Below are 20,845 nucleotides of genomic sequence, written 5' to 3'. Positions count from 1 at the left end.
CTGAAGAACTATACGTTGCCAGAATTGTAGCGCTCCAAAACAGAATGGTTTTGGACGTGATGCTAGCCGATACAGGTGGTGCATGTAAAATTATCGGTAGTAGTTGTTGTGTCTTTATCCCTGATAATTCGCCCTCAGTATATGACACAATTTTTAAATTGCACAAGATAGCTACAGATATTCACACAAAGAATGGCACCTGGACTTTTGCTGGATGGTTTTGAGCTCTAGTCTCTGCTTGGGGATGGAAACTACGGACTATTCTATGTATTGTGTGGCCCAATGCTAAGTTCTATGTGTCTCACTGCTTGCATACCAACCAGGAAGGATGTTGTAGAGATGAAAGCACAACACATGTTAAATAAGGAAGTAGCTGAAATTATGCTGATAAATATACAGGATGAATATTTAGACTATCCCAGGAAAGCGAATGTCTTCAGCTAATTCTGAAAGGGTTGTCTCTTGTAATTTGACAGCGATTAGATTAAGCATTAGAAGAAGACATCTTAGTTCTAGCCATTATCTTGACATTTAGAGGACTCCATTTTGTATTTATGGCAGCCATCTTTTTTGCTACATGCTGCCGCATGCCTACCATGTGCTTTGTCCTACCTTCCTGTTCACGGTACTTGAAATCTGCCCGGGAACAAGTTATATTTAGCATCCCCCACTTTCGCGCATGTCTAGTTGGGTCCACATCTGTTAGTAATTAGTTCCAGATAGGAATGTGTTTGTCGACCCCCAAAACTGTTAGCTCCTCCCACTGATTGTGCCTCTCGATATTACCTTATATGTACATGAATCATGCTCTTGTGTTTGTACCGCCTTCTTTTGAGCTCCTGTGCAGGTATAAATAAACCATGCTTTCTTAGCTCGTGGTGCTACTTCCTGCAATACCGAAGGGTACTGTCTGAACCGTAGCACCACCTCATGAGGTGTAATAAATGTTACTTTTTCTATTCCAGTCTATTCCAGTTTCTGTGCCAACTTCTTCCTATTGGTCTGAGGACTTTGTGCAGAGAATGGCGAACCCTTGCACTAGTGGGTCTAACTGAGGCCTGCTACAACAGTTGGAATTGTTCTGAAATACTCTGCAAACTCTTCCTCCGTCCCATCCCATATTAAAAGCAGGTCATCAATGTATCTTAACCATGCTATGGTCTTGCTCATGAATTGTTCATTGTCATTGCTCCATGCCCAGGTTTTCTCCCATAATCTCATTGTCAAACAAGCATACAATGGACTAAAAGAAAAACCCATAGCAGTTCCTTTCGATTGGCAGAAGATCTCTTCCCCAAAATACAAATACATTTTGTTCCAAACACAGTTCGATCATTTCCAATAACATTTTGTTATGATTGGTGAATTGAATATTTTTATCCATTAAGAAATCTTCACATGATTTTAGACCAATGTCGTTCTGGATGTTGGAATATAGAGATATCACGTCCATCATGATCAGTTTGTAAGTGGACTACCACAGGGTTTCTTGCAATCTCCTCAACAGATCACCTGTATCCTAAATGTATGATGTAAGCCCTTTTACATACGGTAATAAAAATACATCTAGGTAATTGGCCATCGGTTCAAGTAATGCACCCTTTGCCGAGATTATAGGTCTCCCTGGTGGCTTCGTGGGATGTTTATGGACTTTTGGGAGGAAGTAGATTGTTGCCAATTTTGGATGTGCTGTTTTCAAATTTTTGATTTCATCCTCATCCAATAGGTTTTGTTTTAGCCAATTATCAAGTTTGACAACCAAATCTTCCTTCCATTTCAAAGCGGGATTTTATTTCAATTTCTCATAATACTCTCTATATCTGAGTTAAGAGTATGCTTCTCGCATGTATGCTTCTTTCTCCAGGATGATTACATTTTCTCCCTCATCCGCCATTTCTATTTCAATGGTGTCATTTTTTTTAGATTGTTCAGAGCCTTACCTTCTTCAATCGAGAGATTGTCTGTCCTTTTGTCTATTTTAGTTGATAAAGATCCTTGATCACACATTTGTGAAATAAGTTGATCTTGTTGCCGGGCGGCAGTTGTGGGTAAAATTTTGATTGAGGCCGTTTTTGACTGCTGCCTGCGCCCAGTTGTACACAGTGGGAATGTATCTCCCCTTTTTCAAAATCTGGATCTAAGTCAAGTTCCATTAAATCAATGAAGTGTCCGCATCCCTGGATGCTAATCCCATCATAGAGTCCGTTGTATTTTTCTTGGGTTTGTCCATATTTGGATTATCTGCGAACAATTTGGCCAGCTTGATTTTTCATACGTACTTATATAGATCAATCCTTGTTTCAGCTAGATCTATATTGTTGGTTGGACGGAAGTTTAGCCCACGTTTTAAAACTCTCAGTTCTGTTTCTGTGAGGATTTGTGGTGATAAGTTGATCACTTCCAGCTCTTGACCTTGACTTGTGAGAGCTGGCCTTGTGTTTTGGTCTTTTAATTCCATTTCTGTCGCATACACCTCATCATTGTTCCCACACGATTTGCGCCAAAACTTTGATCTACATTTCCGCTTGCCTCTTCTTGTGGTTTTCTGCGGGCATTGCCACGTCCTCTTCCCCTTCCTCTGTTGTTTCCTGCTGGTGCCATCATTGATTTCTCCCATTTTTTTTCTGTAATGCCAGCTTCATCTTGTCTAAAAAAGAGCATTTGGATCTTGTGTCTCTTTGTTCAACCTCGCCTTCACTCACACTGGTGTCTGTTGAAGTCAGTGAGGACATGCTCCCTGTATTGGCTGTTAAATCCAATGTGTCATTTTGCTTAAATCTGTCGTATTTTCTAGCATAGGTAATATACGACTTTCCAAATAATCATCTGTATCTCTTTGAAATTTGGACTGCTTCCTCATGCGTACGGTCTCCTCATGTTTTTCAATATAGTGTTCCAATTCTTCCTTGAATTTTTTTAAATCCGGATTCATGTCTGCAGCTGATAATTCTTTCTTCAGTTCTTTTAATTGTTTGGTAGTTTTATCCAACACTATCTCTATATGTTTTATTTAAATTTCCATTAGTCCCAATGATGAGTGTAGGATATATTCACCCCATTCGCTCATTAATTCATTACTTGTATCTTGATGATTAGGCATCAAATTAATATGCAAACCTTGTGGGACGCGTTTAACTTCCAGATTTGTTTTAGGGATGCCAATTCCCACCACTTGTTTATCTCTTTTTTAGACAGTTTCTCCCAAATGCGTAATTTGTTTTTCATATCCGACTTGGTGCACCACTTGATGTTCCATCGGTGCTAGCATTAGCTCCCTCTTCAAAAAATGTCCCAATCAGGGCATTTCTGTTAGCCTCACTTTTATCCATCATCTGCTGGCAAAGACTTGGCGCTGTATTGTAATAATAATGTCAATAAACTGTGATCTGTGCTCAGTTCTGCGTGTATATCATAAGGCTGTTTGCACAATTATGGAAAAACTGTTCCCCGAGTTTTGCTCACTCGTTTGGATTCAGTGCAATGTTACACACATTGAGAAACCATCCGACAAGCACTTCCCAATGTGCCACAATGTTACAAAGTCTGTTATTTTTAAACAGGGAGACGCTCACTGTATAGACGTTCAGTCGAGTCCCACGAGCCCTCCGGATCGCTGCTCCTCATTTCCCATCCCCGGGAACTTCTCTGTATGCTTTCCACAATATCAGTGATTGTTTGTCGGCATTCGCCCCAACCTGTCTCACAGATTCCTTTCAATGTGGCCCCTTTCCCAGGTCACCGGGCGCTCTTCGGCGGTGCAAGGGAATGCAGCAGAGCCCAGCCGCGCTCAAATTCATGCGGTTTTGCCCCAAAGGGCATTTGTTACCCGTGGACTCCCAAGCACACAAATAGTTGTATCCAGTCAGGAATTATACTCCAAATATGCTTTTTTATTACCAGCAAGCCAGCAGAACCCTAAGCGTTTCGGTCTGTACACAGACCTTGCTCACGGAATAAGTAACGAATAACAAGCACATTTTTTTAAGTGAATAAATAAAGTGCATTTCAACAGTGACATCACACTTCCTGTTCCTAACACAGGATGATATGGGACATGTAGTACAATGTACAATCCAATCATGAATCTATATACAATTGTTCTTCAAAAGGGAACGTGGTATTTATCTGACCAATATTGTAAGAAAAATGTACTTTAATCGCACCCTCTGGTGGGCTTTTGTTTAATCTCTGGTGTATTCATTGGTCCACTTATAATACCCTTGGGTGGGTTTGTGAAAGATAGTATGATTATTAACCCTTTGAATCTGCCCCTTAATTCAACCTTCATTGCTGTCCCAATATTTGTTAATTTTTTTGATTAGGAGAATGATCGCCCCCAACTTCGTATTTACTAATATACCTTATATAGAATATCATATTGTGAAACTAATTAGTGAAAAAAACTGTGTGGTAAAACCAAAGGGATAGTCAAACTGTCACGCCCATTATTATAAAATACATCTGTGGGAGCCTTCAATTTTTCAAATTACAGGTGGTAATGTAACTCCTCCTCCTGGTTCAATACATGCGGACTTAAGGTACGGAAATCCAGGATATGCTTTGATTCATTTTGCCTCAGTATTTTTTCACGATCCCCCCCTCTGGGGTGTATTCCCACAGTCTCCACTGCATAAAATGTGAGTTCTTTCCAGTTGCCCCATGATGCTTTTCCATGTGTTTAGCAACAGCGTTGCTTCTGTCAGTGTTGATGGTCGCACGAACATGTTCCAAAATGCGCATTTTCAGTTCGCATTTAGGGATCCCAACATATTTCACATTTTTAAAATTAAAAACTACCTGTGTGTGGGGCCCGAGCCCCCCCAACATGCCCCGGGGACCACCACCCCCCTAGGGCACTAAATATTTAAAATAGGGGGTCCATTATGGACCCCCAAGCCCTGGGGAATACCAACTCCCGGGGCTTTGAATTAAGTGGGAGGGGGGCCACGCGTCCCCCCCTGGAGCCAATGATGACCCTGGGGACTGCCACCCCCAGGGCCCCCACCCCATAATTAAAAAAAAATAATAGGCCGGCCTCATGGGATGGGGTCCCCGGGGCCATAAGTGGCCAGAGGAGGGGGGCAACGCAGCCCCCATCCAAAACAATAAAAATAAAAATAAAAAAGCACACCCAGGGGAAGGGGTCCCATCCCCGGGACACTGTAGTTTGCCATGGCAGGTTTGGATTTTGAAAGAGAGAGTAGGAAACCTGCTCTCTCTTTCAAAATTCAAACCAAATTGCTTTTCCACATGGGGATTTGCATCTTAGCAGCTCTCGATGTGGAAAAGCAATGCCGGCTCCCACAGGACGCGGGGAGCCGGCAGGGACCGTGGGGGATTGGGGACCCCCCCCCCACGGTCCCCAACGGATAGGGCCAGTCCAGGGGGATGGGGTCCCCGGGGCTACAAGTGGCCCAAGAGGGAGGCCACTCGAGCCCCCACCCCATAATTAAAGAAAAATAATAGGCCGGCCTCATGGGATGGGGTCCCCGGGGCCATAAGTGGCCAGAGGATGGGGGCAACACAGCTCCCATCCAAAACAATAAAAATAAAAAATAAAAAGCCATGCCCCGGGGATGGGCTCCCCAGGGCCAATTAAGGCATCGGGAGGGGGGCCACGTGGCCCCCTTCCACATTTTTTTGTTAAAAAATGAGGAGGCATGCCCTGGGGGATGGGATCCCCAGGGCCCAAAAAATTGATAAAGAAGGGGGGCTACACAGCCCGCTTCTTAAAAAAAAAAAAAAAATGCATCGCGCCAGAGGCCATGCCCCTCCTTTCATCACTCTGCAAACTCACCCCCTGGTGCGTTTGCAGATGGGGAACAAATTCCCCTTGACTACTGAGGGTCCCTGGGGGCCAACTAGCCCAACAGGCACCTCCAGTATGCACCAGGGGGCTGAGTTGCAGAGTGTTGCAAAAAGGGGCGTGGCCTCTGAACACCTCTCTGCAACGCAGCTCCCTGGCGCATACTGGAGGTACCTGGTGGGCCAGTTGGCCCCCAGGGACCCTCAGGATTGAAAGGAAATTAATTTCCCAACTTAAAATGCACCACAGGGTTTGTTTGCACACATGTCAGGCCCTGACCCCTTCCTTCACCATTGTGCAAATGCGCCCACTGGTGAGTTGTAAGTTAGGGAATTAATTCCCCTTCAATACTGAGGGTCCCAGAGGGCCAACTAGCCCACCAGGTATCTCCAATATGCGCCCAGGAGCTGAGTTGCAGGAAGGTGTTCAGCCCTTTTTACACCTCTCTGCAACGTAGCTCTGTGGCGCTTAATGGAGGTACCTCGTGGGCTTGTTTGACCGTAGGGACCCTTAGGATTCAAGGAGACTTCATTCCCCAACTTAGAACAGACACAGGGAGCGTTTACACAGTGGTGAAGGGGCCTGAGGTGACGTAGCCCACCCGGTGCTTCCAGTAAGTGACCCTGACCTGTGTTGCAGAGAGGTGGTGTAGGCTGTGCCCCTTTTTACACCTCTCTACAACTGTGCTTACTGGAGATACCTAGTGGGCTAGTTTGACCCTAGGGACCTTCAGGATTCAAGGGGACTTAATCTTCTAACTTAAAATGGCGCACAGGGCGCGTTTACACAGTGGTGAACGGAGGGGATAGGGCCTGAGGTGACGTGTGAAAACACATCCTGTGGTGCGTTTTAAGTTGGGGAAATAATTTCCCTTCAATCCTGAGAGCCCCAGGGGGCCAACTAGCCCACCAGGTGCTTCCAGTAAGCACCACTGCGCTGTGTTTCAGAGAGGTGGCCCAGGCCGTGCCCCTTTTTACACCTCTCTGCAACGCAGCTCTGTGGCGCTTACTGGAGGTACCTAGTGGGCTACTTGGACCCTAGGGACACTCAGGATTCAAGAAGACTTAGGGCCATATGTAGGTAGCTAAATACCGGTCGGTAACTGCCAAAATTTGGTAAAATAGCCGTTACCGACGGGGAACATCCTTTACAACGCGGATGTTGCACCGCAGTTCCCTTACGATGCAACTTTTACACCACATGTTGTAACAACGAATTGCGCTGGGGGGCGCTCCAGGATAGTAAATAGTTTAATTTACTATCCAACTCCTTACATACTATCCACGGGGACTGGAGTTGGAATAGTAAATTAAACTATTTACTATCCAGCCGCCAACAACGCAAGTCGTGGTAACGACTTGCGTTGTAAAACATGCGTCGTAAAGTACTGCGATGTAAAACATAGCGTTGTAACGACATACATCCGTTACCGACCGGTATTTAGGCCTTCGAGATGTAGGAGGCCAAAAATAAGGATTCGGTAAATATGAATCGGTAAATACCGATTCATATTTACCGAACCAGAAATACCGAATCGGTAATTACCGAATTCTTATTTTTCCGATTCGGTAAATAAGAAACGGAAAAGATGAGATTTGATATGTAGGTAACTTCTAAAATACCGAATTGCATGAAATTTGGTATTTAAGAGTCGGTCATTACCATGGATTGAAAGCAGGTGGTAACCAGGTGCAAGCCATAAAATAGTCCCCAAAATGCAACAGTGGGACCAGAATGGTGGCATTCTATGTGATAGCAAGGTGGCTACGACTACAGGCAGCAGGAGAGAGGATCTGGAGATGGAAGGAGCAAGTCTACAGACAGCGGATCACACTCTTTCAACTTACTGAGGCAGAGATCCATGAAAGGTACAGGCTACACCCCCACACCATCCTGGACTTGATAAGGGACCTACATCCACTCCTGGAGCACCCAACACCAAGGGCGCCCGCCATACAACCACATGTGCAGGTGCTTTGTAGCGTACACCTGCTTGCATCTGGCAGTTACCAGGGAGTGATAGCTGCCTGTCCCGTTTCTTCAGGAAGTTCCTGGAGGCCATGATGCACAGAATGCATCATTACATCAGCTTCCCTGACACACATGCGGAACTGCTGAAGACCAAGACTGACTTCTACCAAATGGCAAACTTCCCACATGTGATCGGCTGCATTGATGGCACACACATCCCAATCTGCCCACCTGCAGCCACAGAATACATTTACAGGAACAGAAAGTCCACCCACTCAATAAATGTGCAGGTAATCTGTGATGCCAACAACATAATCACAGACATTGTGGCCGAATTCACAGGAAGCACCCACGACTCCTACATCTTTCAGAACAGTGGGATCTACACACGCCTGACAGCGGGTGAATTCGGAGAAGGATACTTGCTAGGTAAAACACTGTGACACACCCTGATAGATATTTCAGATGTAGGTTCTGTTGCGCATGCGATTAATGGCTCTCTCATTTCCACTTAGGTGATAGCGCATATGCCGTCCGCGTGTTTATCCTGACACCCTACCTGAACCCATCAACCCCAAGTGAGAGATGTTACAACATGGCACACAAATAAACTCGCAACGTTGTGGAGTGCACCTTTGGGCTGTTATAAAAGCAGGTTCAGCTGCCTCCACAAAAGTGGAGGCACACATCAGTACTCACCCCTCATCTACTGTAAGATCATCGCAACTAGCGCAATGTTGCACAACCTTGCTACAAAGAAAGGTACAGAAGTGGAATTAAGTGATTATGAGGACCATAATGATGAATGTGCACAGCCTGAGCCCAACAAAGCAGGAGTGGTGCCAGCAACAGATGGGTGACAGAGAGGGGCAGAGATCACACACAACTATTTCTAAGTACGTAAGGAGACACAGCCAGGTGTAGTATGTACACAACGTAGTTTAATTTTTTGGCACTACGCCGGCACACAAAGGCAAAAATGTGCAAGACCAATTGTAGCTATCCATTCTGGCAGTCCTGGGTTACTTCACCCATTCCTGGTCAGGGAGTGTGGACAGCATCAGTTTTTGCGGCCACGCCTACCGGTGCCGGATGACATTGGCTGGCTGTCCTCACTGGGTGCGTGGGCAGTGGCAGCCCCACGGAGCCTGCTGCTCCTCCGGGTGTCAGTAATAGGGGGGGGTTGTCATGCTGCTCCTACTGGTGCTCTCCTCGCACTCACCCATATCCAGAGCAACAGTATGTGCTGACTGCGCAGTCAGCAGCACCTCAACAGCACTTGTCACTCTCACAAGGCCCCTGGAGACTTCACGGCTGCTGTGTGCCAGTCCCTCCTGCATGTGTACACATCGCCTGCTAAGCAGGGAAGTGGCAGTGGCCAGGCGGTTGACTGCCCTTTTATGTCGTTCTGCCCGCTACCTCTCCTTCTGCCTTGCTGCCCTGGTCAAGCTTGCTGCACAAGAGCAGTACAGACTGGGACATGTCCCTATTGCCCGCAGCCATCTCTCCCATACCCGCAGCCATCTGTCTACTCCCCTCCATAATTGAGCTTTTCAATGTTTGTCATGTTCTCATTCAGGTTCCTCATCTGGCGTTGCACCGACTGGATGGCCTTCCCCTGCATGTGCTGTACTTTCACCATGCTACTCTCAAGTCCACAGAAGACACTGGGACCCTCAACATGTTGCAATTCACTGCTGTCTCTGGCCCTGCAGCGTCTGAGACCTGTGCGGGCCCCCTCGGCGCAGGACTGCGGATTGCCAGTGCTATCCTCACTGGCCACAGTTGATATTTCACCCCTCACTGTGTCTCCTGCTGATGACTCCATTTCAATTAGTGTGGCAACGACATGCCTCTTGCATTTTTGGACTACAGGTATTGTGACAGCCAGTGATGCAAGCAGTTCAGGTGAGGACAGGAGTAGAGGGGAGCAAAAACGCTCTGGGGATGTCTGCAGCTGTGGTGACGCTGGAAGGTCTTGGGAGGCTGGCTGTGCTGGTGGTGCAGCAGTTTCCTGGGTGGTATTCCCTGCACTTGTATTCGCCTCCTGTGTGTCTTCCCTCTGTGGTGCACTACCTTCCTTCTCCTTGGTACGCCTGCGAGATGTCTCGCCTGTGGACAGAAATTCCTACATTAGCTCTGTGGTCCTGCAGCCCTGCTTATACAATTCAATTATGATCTCTGAAACACTGTTGCTATTGCCTCAGCTTGCTTATCACTGATGTGTGTGGCATGCCTTGTTCTTTGGTGTGCTGTCTGACATGGTAGATGCTTCATTGATTACATCTCCCATAATGCATTGCTGGTGGATGTTGCTACCTGTACTGGAGTGGGGTTAACACTACCACATAGGGGAAAGGGAAGGGGATGGGGTGGGGGTGATTGCTGTGCATGCTTCTTACCTTTTCTGGTGGCAGCTCAGGCTGAGCTGTCTGCATCTCCCACTCCACAGACGTTGTCTGGTTTGATGTTGGACTCCACCAGCTCCTCCAGCTAAGTCAGGGCAGGTGCCCTGTTCTTCCCTCCTACAAGCAGGTTTGCCTGTTTGTGGAGCTCAGCCATCTTTCGCTTTGTCAAGCTCCGGAGGTCGTACCACCTCTTCTTCAGGTTGTCAATCTCCCTTGTGGTGACTCCGATGGCATTTACTTTTGACTGTATTGCCAGCCAAATCTTCTTTTTGGCAGATTCTGCCACCAGCAGGGACGGCTTCCCAAACAATTGATTGTGCTCATTTACAACCTCTCCACCAGGACCTGCAGTTCCATGGTGCTGAATTTAATCTTCCTCTCAGCAACTTCACTCTCTGTGTCTTTGCTTGCCATTCTTTCAATTTCCCAGGAGTAAAGTTTTGCAGTGGCTCAAATGCTCGGCTCTGCTCTCAAAGCCTCTCCAGCAGCTTCAGATTGCTTGCACCTGCATGGGTGTGGCCACTTCCTGGTAGGGAGGAGGGGTGGTTGCACATGATTGGCTGAATCCTGTTTTTTTTCCAATTTGGAATAGCCGATTCAGTATTTACCGATTCGGTATTTACCAAATCGGAATTTACCGATTCGGTATTTACCGAATCAGAATTTACCGATCGGTGTTGAGGATTCGGTATTTACCACATTGTACCGATTCGGTAATTTTTACCGAATTATTACCTAGATCCCAAATACCGATTTCTAAATACCGATTCTGTGAAATTCATTAAAAAACGGTCTTTAAGAAACAGTATTTGGGATTTACCTACATATGGCCCTTAATCTCCCAAATTAAAATGGACACAGGGCCCGTTTACACAGTGGTGAAGGTAGAGGATGGGACCTGAGGTGACGTGTGCAAACACGCCCTGTGGCGAGTTTTAACGTGGGAAAATAATTCCCCTTCAATCCTGAGGGACCCTGGGGGCCAACAAGTCCACCAGGTGCTTCCAGTAAAGCGGCACTGCGATGTGTTTCAGAGAGGTGGCCCAGGCTGTGCCCCTTTTTACACCTCTCTGCAACACAGCTCTGTGGCTCTTACTGGAGGTACCTAGTGGTCTGCTTGGACCCTAAGGACCCTCACGATTCAAGGGGACTTAATCTCCCAAATTTAAACAGCCTCATTGTGCGTTTACACAGTGGTAAAGGGAGGGGATGGGGCCTGAGGTGACGTGTGCAAACATGCCCTGTTGCGCGTTTTAAGATGGGGAAATAATTTGCCTTCAATCCTGAGAGCCCCTAGGGACCAACTATTCCACCAGGTGCTTCCAGTAAGCGCCACTGCGCTACGTTGCGGAGAGGTGGTCCACGCCGTGCCACTTTTTACACCTCTCTGCAACGCAGCTCTGTGGCGCTAACTGGAGATAGATGGTAGGCTAGTTGGGCCCAAGGGACAATCAGTTTTCAAGGTGACTTTATCCCAAATTAAACCGGCCACAGGGCGTGTTTGCACACGTCAGCTCAGCCCCTCCCTTCACCAGTGTGCAAACGCGCCCTGTGGAACGTTTTAAGAGGTCGTTTTAATACCCCTGCCCTATTATGTACTGGGGGCTTACAGAGGAGGTCATTGTTTTCACAGGGATACCCCAACGCATAGTGTTCCCTAGTGAATGTAGGTGTTTTAACTGTATTCTAAGTGTCTTTTAGCATACCACTGGCTCTAGGACCACCAGTACCTTTTTGAAATAATTTAAAAAACTGCATCAAAACCCAACCACTTATAAATTCACCCAGGCACTCTCCTTGCAGTACTCTAATCATTCAGTCAGTACCCAAGTACTCATGCAATTACCCAGGCCTTAGCACATGAACTGCTTCAAACCCCTATCCACTATGCATGCAGTCCTCTAATCACCTACACACTTGTCTTTCACACCTTCAATTCCCCAGTATGTATCCATACACTTCCAGCAAACACCCTGTTACTCCCCTTGCACTCCTCTAGTGACCCATTCAGCACCATGCACTAATTAATTCACTGTGCCAAAACCCAAACACTTATAAATTCACCCAGGCACTCTCCTTGCAGTACTCTAATCATTCCGTCAGTACCCAAGTACTCATCCAATGATCCAGGCCTTAGCACATGGACAGCTTCAAACCTCGATCCACTATGCATGAAGTCTTCTAACCACTTACACACTTGTCTTTCACACCTTCAATTCTCCAGTCAGTATCCATACACTTCCAGCAAACACCCTGTCACTCTTCTTGCACTCCTGTAGTGACCCATTCAACACCATGTACTAATCCATTCACTGCGCCAAAACCCAAACACTTATAAATTCACCCAGGCACTCTCCTTGCAGTACTCTAATCATTCAGTCACTATCCAAGGCACTGAGCCAGGCCTTAGCACATGGGCTGCTTCAAACGCCTATCCACTATGCATGCAGTCATCTAACCACCTACACACTTGCCTTTCACACCTTCAATTCCCCAGACAGTATCCATACACTTCCAGCAAACACCCTGTCACTCCCCTTGCACTCATCTAGTGAACCATTCAGCACCTGTACTAATCCATTCACTGCGCCAAAACCCAAACACTTATAAATTCACCCAGGCACTCTCCTTGCAGTACTCTAATAATTCCGTCAGTACCCAAGTACTCATGCACTGAGCCTGGCCTTAGCACATGGAGTGCTTCAAACGCCTGTCCACTATACATGCAGTCCTCTAACCACCTACACACCCATTCAGCACCATGTATTAATCCATTCACTGCGCCAAAACCCAAACCCTTATAAATTCTCCCAGGCACTCTCCTTGCAGTACCCTAATCATTCAGTCAGTATCCAAGTACTCATGCAGCGAGCCAGGCATTAGCACATGGACTGCTTCAAACCCCTATCCACTATGCATGCAGTCCTCTAACCACCTACCCACTTGTCTTTCTCACCTTCAATTCCCAAGTCAACATACATACATTCCAGCAAACACTGTGTCACTCTTCTTGCACTCCTCCAGTGACCCATTCAGCACCATGTACTAATACAATACCTGTGCCAAAACCCAACTACTTATAAATTCACCCAGGCACTCTCCTTGCACTAATCTAATCATTCAGTCAGTACCCAAGTACTCATGCAGTGAGCTAGGACGTAACACATGGACTGCTTAAAAGCCCTATCCACTATGCATGCAGTCCTCTAACCACCTACACACTTGTCTTTCACACCTTCAATTCCCCAGTCAGTATCTATACACTTCAGCAAACACTGTGTCACTCCCCTTGCACTCCTCCAGTGACCCATTCAGCACCATGTACTAATCTATTCACTGTGCCAAAACCCAACCACTTATAAATTCACCCAGGCACTCTCCTTGCAGTACTCTAATCATTCAGTCAGTACCCAAGTTCTCATGCACTGAGCCAGGCCTTAGAACATGGACTGCTTCAAACGCCTATCCACTATGCATGTAGTCCTCTAACCACCTACGCACTTATCTTTCACACCTTCAATTCCCCAGTCAGTATTCATACACTTCCAGGCAACACCCTGTCACTCCTCTTGCACTCCTCTAATGACCCATTCAGCACCATGTACTAATCCATTCACTGAGCCAAAAGCCAAACACTTATAAAATCACCCAGACACTCTCCTTGCAGTACTCTAATCATTAAGTCAGTACCCAAGTACTCATGCACTGAGCCAGGCCGTAGCACATAGACTGTTTCAAACCCCTATCCACTATGCATGCAGTCCTCTAACCACCTACACACTTGTCTTTCACACCTTCAATTCCCCAATAAGTATCCATACACTTCAAGAAAACACCCTGTCACTCCCCTTGCACTCCACTAGTGACCCATTCAGCACCATGTACTAATCTATTCACTGCGCCAAAACCCAACCATTTATAAATTCACCCAGGCGCTCTCCTTGCAGTACTTTAATCATTCAGTCAGTACCCAAGTACTCTTGCACTGAGCCAGGCCGTAGCACATAGACTGCTTCAAACCCCTATCCACTATGCATGCAGTCCTCTAACCACCTACACACGTGTCTTTCACACCTTCAATTTCCCAGTCATTATACATACACTCCAGCAAACACCATGTCACTCCCCTTGCACTCCTCCAGTGACCCATTCAGCACCATGTACTAATCCATTCACTGCGCCAAAACCCAACCACTTATAAATTCACCCAGGCACTCTCCTTGCAGAACTCTAATCATTCAGTCACTACCCAAGTACTCATGCAGTGAGCCAGGCCTTAGCACATGGACTGCTTCAAATGACTATCCACTATGCATGCAGTCCTCTAACCACCTACACACTTGCTTTTCACACCTTCAATTCCCCAGTCATTATACATACACTCCAGCAAACACCATGTCACTCCCCTTGCACTCCTCCAGTGACCCATTCAGCACCATGTACTAATCCATTCACTGCGCCAAAACCCAACCACTTATAAATTCACCCAGGCACTCTCCTTGCAGAACTCTAATCATTCAGTCACTACCCAAGTACTCATGCAGTGAGCCAGGCCTTAGCACATGGACTGCTTCAAACGACTATCCACTATGCATGCAGTCCTCTAACCACCTACACACTTGCTTTTCACACCTTCAATTCCCCAGTCAGTATCTATACACTCCAGCAACACCCTGTCACTCCCCTTGCACTCCTCTAGTGACCCATTCAGCACCTGTACTAATCCATTCACTGCGCCAAACACTTATAAATTCACCCAGGCACTCTCCTTGCAGTACTCTAATCATTCAGTCAGTACCCAAGTACTCATGCAGTGAGCCAGGCCTTAGCACATAGACTGCTTCAAACGCCTATCCACTATGCATGCAGTCCTGTAACCACCTACACACTTGTCTTTCACACCTTCAATTCCCCAGTCAGTATCTATACACTTCCAGGAAACACTCTGTCACTCCTCTTGCACTCCTCTAGTGACCCATTCAACACCATATACTAATCCATTCACTGCGCCAAAACCCAACCACTTATAAATTCACCCAGGCACTCTCCTTGCAGTACTCTAATCATTCAGTCAGTACCCAAGTACTCATGCAGTGAGCCAGGCCTTAGCACATAGACTGCTTCAAACGCCTATCCACTATGCATGCAGTCCTGTAACCACCTACACACTTGTCTTTCACACCTTCAATTCCCCAGTCAGTATCTATACACTTCCAGGAAACACTCTGTCACTCCTCTTGCACTCCTCTAGTGACCCATTCAACACCATATACTAATCCATTCACTGCGCCAAAACCCAACCACTTATAAATTCACCCAGGCACTCTCCTTGCAGTACTCTAATCATTCAGTCAGTACCCAAGCACTCATGCAGTGAGCCAGGCTTTAGCACATGGACTGCTTCAAAGCCCAATCCACTATGCATGCAGTCCTCTAACCACCTACACACTTGTCTTTCACACCTTCAATTCCCCAGTCAACATACATACACTCCAGCAAACAACGTGTCACTCCCCTTGCACTCCTCCAATGACCCATTTTTGGAGATTGTACGCTATGTCAGTGGCTGTAAATGGTGAATGAGATGGTGCATGAGTGGCTGTATGGGTGACTGACAGGGTAAATGAGTGCGTGTATGGGTGCATGCATGGGTGTGCAAGTGGGTGTACAGGTAAGTAAGTGTGTGGCTATATGGATGAAAGAGTGTGAGAGGTTGCATGGGGAAGTATGTAATTGTGTCAGACACTTTATGGGTGTCAGGATTCGGAAACAGTAGCGCCTTCCTAAAGCATTTACAACTTTATCTTCAGTAAAAACGACATCTCCCATGATGCCTACAGAGAGGTGGCTTTGAGGCTCATGGGAAATATTGAACAATTGCACGCCAGCCGGCTTGCATAATTGGTTCTTGTAAGGCTCTCACGGACTTGTTGCGGCTGAACGGGTCCATTTTGCACTACAAGAACTTTCATGTTTGAATGTTTCTTGGTTCCTTCAATAGATGGAGAGATCGGAAAACCTTGAGGTTGGCTGTTATCTATCTCCTTGTTTCGGAGATTGTAACTATATTATGTAACAGCAGTAAGACATGCAGTCTTGACCGCGCTACAGCTCTGAGTTTCTCTTATATTGGGAAACATTGTTTGAGATTCAGCAGTAAGGTGAGCTGTCTTGACTGCTCTGTAACTCTGATTTTTCTGGCATCGACCAACTGTGTTCTGGATGCAGGGTTAAGACGGGCCATCTTAACCACTCATTAATCTTTATTCTTAGCTCACTGCGCAGCAGAGCAGCGTGGCTTCCAGCTAGGGCGTCTTCGTGGTAACCAAGTGGATGGAGGGATAGTTTTCAGATTTGTGAACTGTGACATTAACCATCTGGTTATGGATTCCATATTTTGGATGGTCAGTTAGTCCCCACAAGGCAACAATTAACTTTGATACAACTGGTGAATGTATTATTTCTATTGGAAACTGTGCTCCTTTGAGCAGAAGAGTACCTTTTTTGAGAGAAGAGGGATTCTGACAGGTGCAATACTTGTGAGGGTTAAAAGGTGTTCATCAGTCTATTTCACCAGTCCTATGTTCTTTTTATTTTTGTTTTCTGGTATGTATGAATGTTACAAGTTTCAAACAGAGTTTACTTTAACCTGAGTGAAGAGGACAATAGTTGATCTATTTCCTATTTTTATAGGTGCATTTAGGGAAATAGATACATGGTACAGGCCCGGTCTATTTGAGTAAAAGACTCAAATTATCTTTATCTGTCAGATCGTTGAGATCAAACAGCCTACGTCTCCTGGTGGTACCTAGGTTTCGCCGTGCCAGGAGCAGGGGCAGAACGTTTGGAGTGGCTGCTGCCAAGCTTTGGAACAGCCTTCCACTGGATCTTAGGTTCATTGAGTCAGAGCTAGTGTTCCGCCGCAAACTCAAGACCTGGCTGTTCACTTTCTCTTAAGCAGCTTTCCCCTCTCTGTTGATATGTAATCTGTAGCGCCGGGACACCCCCTCTGGGGGTAGCTGTGCGCTTTATAAGCTTCTTAAATAAATAAATATACCAGTTCAACTTCTGGAATCTGGTTGATTTGGCGACTACATTATTTAAGGTAATACTCGGTCTTTAGTGAGAATAATTGAGAGTAGAATATATTTTGCACTTAATCATCATTTGATATCTTTATGTTTTATGTTTCCTTTTCCCTGGTGTTCCTTTCCTAATCCCCTTTCCCAATCCCCTTTCCCTCACTTGATCGCCTGACTACCCTGTGGTGTTATAGATATAGGAGTTGGAAAAGTCAAGAGGTGAACCTCTTTGTGCATCGCTCGGATCCTGAGGTGTTCCTTTTTCTAATGTTCATGAGAACCTTGCAATGGGTGAGAGAGTACGTGTTAGTATACGTATGATTTAGTGAATGGGTGTGTGAGTAACTGTATGGGTGAGTGAGTGGTTGTGTGAGTAACTGTATGGGTGAGTAGGCGTGTAAGTAGGATTATGGATGACTGATTAAGTGTGTGAGTGGATGTGTTGGTGTATGGCTGGGTATGTAAGTGTTTGTATGTCTGTATGACTGGAGGTGTGAGTCGCTGTATTGGTCATTGAGTAGATGCATGAGTGGCTCTCTTTGTGAGTTACTGGTTGGTTTAGTGACTGTATGGGTGAGTTGATGTGTAAGTGGTTCTATGGATCAGTGAGTTAGTGTGTGAGCATTTGTATGGATCTGTGAAAGGGAAAGTCCCTCGTATGGGTGTGGATGTGTAAGATATTGTATTGGGCTGTAAGTGGGTATGTGAGTGGTCCTATGGATGAAGTCATCAGTGATGTCGTTTGAGATGTCATCAGTGATGTCATGAGTGAGGTCACTGACCATGTGATGAGTTATATAATATATCAATATACACCTCTGACTGGATAGAAGGGAGGGGCGCATGTGAATGTATGAAAGGTACTAGAGCTAAAGAACTTGAGTTACAGGTAAGCAGCTAATTTCTTCAGCAATGGATCTTTCATATATTCACATACTTGCATTAGAACAGTATGAAGTACATAACAATTAGAATAAAGCATGATACAGGCTTACCTTTACTGAAACAGGTGCAGAGGACTTCCTGCCTTACTGCTGTCTGCTTGTCAATGTTGTAGTGCTTTCTGAACGGTTACCTACTCTTTCAGGTAGCTGAATGGCTAATGTTGTGTAAAGACACAGCAGCATAGAGCGCAGCAGTCGGTCTCATGCTTCTGGAATGCACTCTCACACTTTCCTAGAGTGAATGTTTTGGTTTGCTGTGGCTGAAGGTGATTTACACTAATGGCCAACGTTGTATTCCCTGCCATGAACAGGTGTCTGCCATGAACCGGTGTCTGCCTCCTCATGGCTGCCCGAAGCGCACAAACAGTTGGTCCAATGCACCAATGCAAGTTTAACCTTCTGCTGCGGTTGTGGGATTTGGGAAGCATTTGTGTAGAATGACAGGCTGAACCTGGTGGAAGTCAGTAGGGATGTTAAGCATGAATTTAGGGTTGGCCAGTAAGATTACTTTTTCCCTTGTAAACAGGAGAAAGGGATATTTCACAGTAAATGCTTACATTTCCCCCACTCTCCTTGCTGATGTAAGGGCCAGGAGAAGCGCTGTCTTGCAACACGTACATTTTAGAATTTTTATGGATTGTTTGGAGGAAAGAAGCATAAGCTGACATGATTGACAAAGAGAAAAAAATATTTTCTTAAATCCTACTTATCCTGTGGACAGATAAAAATCTATACTAAGACCCATGGGCACATTGTATTTATTGCTTTGATCCAGTGCACAATGCTTCAAGCTGCAACATTGGTAAAATCTTTCCTTTTAAGACATGGGGCTTACAGAGCAGGACTTACAACCTAAAGTGCAGGCAACAACCTCATCATAGGAACAACATTGAATATACTCAAGAAGGACACACACTAACTTGTAAAAAATTTGTGAAAATCCAGAACCTTTGACATCCTGATTGAACTGTTGTCCTCGCAGGCGACTTCTCATTCATCCTCTCAACGATGAAGAAAAAGCTACCACTGTCTTTGACCTCATTGATGACATCAACATTTTCACCTTCGGGCGAGTGTCTTCTACGACCAGGGCCCTGTCGATGAAGATGGCTCCTTTGGCACCAAGAACATTGTCGACGACGACGCCGTCAAAGACCCCCCCGAAGATGACTCCACTTCCACTGTTGACGAGGGCCTGTTGATAGCGACCGCATCGACGATGACCGTTTCACAGTTGATGGAAAACGTAGGAACAATGTCTACTAATTCATCGATGAAAGCCCATCGAAGATGACCTCGTTGACAATAGTGTTGATGATGGATTTTTCAATGCCACCTACCTTTTTCCCCTTAAAGGGTTTGGCAAGCATACCAACCCAGATTCTAGACTCTGAGCTGGAGGCATATCTCAGCAACGAGGATCCCTCCGAGGCGTCCTATAATCCTACCTAGCTAGATGTGCATTACATCAAGTAGTTTGAGGAGGTAGCTTTCGATGAAGAGGAAGCCAGTGAAGAGTATGAGAACCAGCCACCTTCATACCTGACACCCTACCTTAGTCCTACACACCTCATTGTAACTATAGGGAACCAGAGGTCAAGTAGGTGCCGGTAAAGTTTTTGTAACATTTGCTCTAGATTCTGGATACTTTCAAAGATTGTTCTACAGCAACCTGCCTGCAAACCTACGCCTGCCCTGCCCTCAGCCCCAACTATACCTACTCTAGCTATGTTTCCAACTCTGCCACCTAAGCCTTCTCCACCATCGCCACCTCCTTCACCTTCTATTGGCATTCCTCCTAGAGGTGCCACACAACTACTGGTCCTGTCAACACCTAAGGTCATGGGGGATAAAGACTCTTTAGATTCAAAGGGCCTCATTTATGAGGCCCCTTACGCCGCTGGAATGTTACATTTTTCACCTTGGCGTGGGTCTCCCTTCCATTTTTGCTGTTGCCTCATGTATTTTTGCTGGTGTTAGATGCTTTGGCCACTGTGCAACTACTATCCAGTGCCACAGTGCAAGTGCTCCCTATTGTAAATTAATGTATGGATTAGTGATTCCATGATTGGCTGGTTTGGTTTACCTGTCAGACCCTAGTACCGTGTACCAGGAGTGCCCAGGGCTGGTAATCCAAATGCTGCTAGTGGGCTTGCAGCACTGGTTGTGCCACCCACAGAAGCAGCCTATAAAAGTGTGTCTAAGGCCTGCCATTGCAGAGCATGTGTGCAGTCTGGTACTGCCATGCTAACTGGGCAAGTGCACCCACTTGCCAGTCCCTAAGCCTTCCCTTTTCTTCATATCAGACACCCCTATGGTAGGCCCAAGGGTAGGGTGCATTGCAAGTTTAAGGTAGGACATGTCTTGGTGTGTGTGGCATGTCTTAATAGTGAATTACAGCCATTTTCGTTTTTCACTATTGCAAGGCTACCTGTTCTCCATGGGCCAGCATGGGCAGTTAGATTATTACATTTTATAATCCTAACTGACTCATAGAGCATGGTAGAAATTCGAGTTTAGTACGCCTGAACTCAGAATGATAAAATACATCTTTTAGTGAAGTTGATTTTAACGTTCTGTGTTTGAAAATACCACTTCTAGAAAGTAGGTATTTTCTTCTCGAACTATCCAAGC

The sequence above is a fragment of the Lissotriton vulgaris genome, chromosome 1_1, assembly GCF_964263255.1.
Source record: "Lissotriton vulgaris chromosome 1_1, aLisVul1.2, whole genome shotgun sequence".
Lineage (NCBI taxonomy): Eukaryota > Metazoa > Chordata > Amphibia > Caudata > Salamandridae > Lissotriton > Lissotriton vulgaris.
The sequence above is the reverse complement of the archived record's forward strand: the minus strand, read 5'-3'. Positions refer to the sequence as shown.